The following is a 3,804-nucleotide window of genomic DNA, read 5'->3' as shown; positions in this document are numbered from 1 at the left end:
CTCCACTTTTAAAAATAGTGGAGGCAGAATAGAGAATATGTATACCTGTGTGAACCTGGTAATCCAGAATTTTAAAAGGTGCAATAGGAGCTTTGGATTGTCTGCATTAAGGGGTAAGATTCTTCAAAGGTATTGGATAATTGTCAAACCTCCATTTCATTTTGTGTTGAGCAGTCACAGAGGAACATGGAGTGATTAACAGAGATTAAAGATCTCAGGAATGTTTGAGAACTTTTTAACATAGCAGTTGCCATTTAGGAGCAAACCCATGGTCCATCTTATCGAATGTTCTGTTTTTTCAAAAAATGTCCCCTAGTAAATGCCACTTTTGACCACTAATGTGTTGAGGCCATAGAATTAGAGGTGTTGCTATCAAGGCAAGTAATGGCAGCCCATACATCGCTGCAGCCTTTTTTACTTTTTATTCTGGACTAGCTACCAACCACATGGTTCATGCCCCAGTTAAAAATAGTAATGATAGTATAGCGTTCCATGTGGTCCTTTCAATCAATTATCCTGCTCATCTCTATCTCCGCTTATGAAAGTTAGATTATGAATAGTATGGTTACGGTGCAAAATGCAGGTTCTAAGTTAAACTTGTCTGTTTTCAAATCCTGGCTTTTCTACTGCTAATAAGGTGACTCTGAGCAAGTTTCTTAGCCTTTCTGAGCTTCTCTTATCTGTGAAACAGATAATAATGGTGCCTACCTCAAAAGGTGATTTGAAAACCCTAATTAGGTAATAGTACATGTAAAGGGTTTAGTATATGACATGGCACATAATAAGTGCTCAATAAATATTAACTGCTCTCATTTATTTTTTTCCACCAGTAGCCATATCCACTGTGGCCACCAACTCCATCTCCCACAGAAAGATAAGGAAACAAAAATATCTAAGATAGATTTTTCCTGAAGTCACTCAATTGCTAAATAACTGAGATGGGACTAACCCATCGTCTTGACTATGATTCTCTCTGCTTGGAATACTTTTCATTATTCTTCCCTCCTCCTCATCCTTCAGGTCCCAGTTTAGCCATCTGCTTTCTCACGAGCCCTTCTCTGAGCCCTTTTATGTCATTTTACAGTCTTTTGTACTTCCTCCATCAGAGAACCTCTCATCCTGCATTATAATTGCCTGTTGTCCTGTCTGTGTCTGCTACGAAACCACAAGTTCCTTAACAGAAGAGACCAGGTCTATGGACTCAACCTTTGCATCCCCAGCACCAAGTACAGAACCAGACACATAGTAAGTGCATAATAAATACCTAATAAGTAAAAGGATGGATGCCAGACTCTTCATTACCAATCTGTTGACACATATTAAATTATAATTTCTCACTGTAACAGATTTTGGAAAATCAGAGAACCCTACATGGTTTCATGTCTTATACTGTTCTTAATCAGAATCTGAAGTCAAAAATTCAAGGCAATTTTTAAAATTAACATATAGTATGTTACATATTTATGTAGTATACGTGATATTTTATTGTATGCCTGGAATGTATAATGATCAAGTTACAGTATTTGGATTACCTATCACCTTGAGTACTTATTATTTGTATGTGTTGGGAACATTTCAAATTCTCTCTTCTAGCTTCTTTGAAATATGCAATAAATTGTTGGTAACTACAGTCACTATATCAAACATTAGAATTTATATCTTCTATCTATCCATATATTTGCATCCATTGACCAACCTCTTTTCAAGGCCGTCTTAACCAAATTCTAACAGATTCAGTTTCTGAAGAAAGTAGCTAAGCTTTTAAAAATGACACCTTGAAGTGACTCTTACATTCTATGAAAACACAGGCACGTTGGTATACATACACACTCACCTTATACCTCACACTTATCACTAAGCTATGCACAATGCTTATCTAGTCACCAACCCTCAAAATTTGGAGAAGAGCACTGTCTTTGTACTTTGAAGGGATTTTTCAAAAACATTTGAATTTGATGAGGCACAGTGAAAAGCAGGTATTTATCCTGGCTGTTCTTCACAACAAGCTCTTAAAATTCAGACTCTGAACTGTCTCTCATTTACAGTTTTAATAATTTAGAAATTTTGAGTCTGATGTAACACAAGTCATAAACTTTGGCCAAATAAAAAAATACTTCCAATTCTTTTTCTCCCTCCACCTTGGAGGAGGAATAGAAGGCATAAAAGTTGGAAGCTCCAGGGAATCCACTCAAAGCCTATTCAGTTTCATCTCATTAAAGTAACATCATCAAGGGCAAACCAAATATTGATCAACTTAGGACCTATGCAACTTACGACCATTCGACTTTACGACCACAATCACTAGCCACGACTGCCGCGCGTCTGGCAGCACAAACGTTGCCCAGCTGGGCGTACAACAGTGCGGACCAGCTTCTGGCCACACCACCATCTCCGCGTGCACCATTTCAACTGTACATATAGCCTACTCAACTTACGACCAAATCGTGTTACGACCGTTCCGCGGTCCCGACCATGGTCGTAATCCGAGCACTAGCTGTAAAACCCAACCCCCCAATCAATATTATATTAGAATGCATTGAAAGTGTTACTTAGTTGGTAGGAATGAAAAAAAAATCATACATTGAAATTACAACAGATATAAGCCTTTTAATCAAATAGACCAGACAGCAAAATGTAATTTTTCTATAGCAAGGGAGGAGCTGAACTCTTCCTCATATCACCAACATTATGTAAAAACTCTGATCTTTTATTTTATATTAAAAATTTAAGAAATATCACCTGCATGGAGTCTATATAAATGTATAACGATAACATTGCATAGTTCCCTTAGGATACTAATGCCTCACACATCTTTATCCATAGTCTGATGGAGAATATTCATAAATGTATACGCATACAGATACATACACATCTTGTGTATACACAATATACATACACATACATAAACACACATACCTGCTCTTTTTCTTCCCTTTTTGATCTGTGACCACCTTTTAAATTTCATTAGCTCTATGATAAAATATTTATCTAGAACCTTTTTCCCCCTTCATTCCTTTTATTAAAGGGAGCTTTTCTCTTCTGAATGTTATACTCTTTGATCTGTCTCAGGGTTTAATCTCGGATGATTCTTTTTCTTAAATCAAAATACAGTTCTTTTGTATTAAATCTTATTTTCCGTTACTCCAAAATATAGCCAAATGTGGAGGCTGTAAAGCTAAAGCCTCACCACACACTGTATTGATAAATGAATAAAAATACCTAGCAGAAGCCTTCGTGCTACTTCATCCAAATCAGGTGGAACTACTTAGGAGTTAATAATGAAAGGGCTTTAGAATATTTGATACAGGTGAGAAGCTGTTTTTTCTACACAGTGATTTCTAGATCTGTTTTCTCATTGGAAATTACCCTCTCAATGAGACCTTTTATTTTTCGTTATATTCAAAGTAAGATGCCCATATTGTCTTTTCTTTCTTTCTTTCTTTTTTTTTTTTTTTTTGCCTCCTAACCCCAAGCTCTTTTTCTTTGTTGAGCAGTTAATATATCTACCTTGTTCTCTAGCTTTGACAAAACTAACATCAATAAAACAGGCTCTATTCTTGTTTAGCCAACACTCTCCTGGTAATTTCATAGCCAGTTATAATGTATCATTACCATGTGCATTAGGTCAAAATATGTTCTTGTTCCTAAAACAATAAATCAAACTGTGCTTCCTATGTACAATAAATTTTTTTAAAATGTAAATTAACTTATTTGTGTCCCACAGAACAACTTTCAAGCAATTAGAACTATTCAACACTTCTATATTCTACTTTTTCAAGAAGAGTAGGTATAAATAATAATACT

The 3,804-nt window shown here is 35.8% G+C and overlaps 1 protein-coding gene and 1 long non-coding RNA gene across 14 annotated transcripts in view; both read right to left on the bottom strand.

The window, feature by feature from the left end:
* Positions 1-3,802, bottom strand: part of LOC141580128 (uncharacterized) — a 38,879-nt gene extending 35,077 nt beyond the window's left edge. For both annotated transcript variants that reach the window (XR_012512216.1, XR_012512215.1), the window contains exon 1: positions 46-3,802. This is a non-coding gene — a long non-coding RNA (uncharacterized LOC141580128). The remainder of the gene's footprint in view (positions 1-45) is intronic.
* The window catches only part of PPP2R2B (protein phosphatase 2 regulatory subunit Bbeta), a 520,898-nt gene that overhangs the window by 286,874 nt on the left and 230,220 nt on the right, over positions 1-3,804 (bottom strand). The gene's annotated exons all lie outside the window — the stretch shown is intronic.

Source organism: Saimiri boliviensis, chromosome 1, assembly GCF_048565385.1.
Source record: "Saimiri boliviensis isolate mSaiBol1 chromosome 1, mSaiBol1.pri, whole genome shotgun sequence".
NCBI lineage: Eukaryota > Metazoa > Chordata > Mammalia > Primates > Cebidae > Saimiri > Saimiri boliviensis.
The sequence above is the reverse complement of the archived record's forward strand: the minus strand, read 5'-3'. Positions and strand labels throughout refer to the sequence as shown.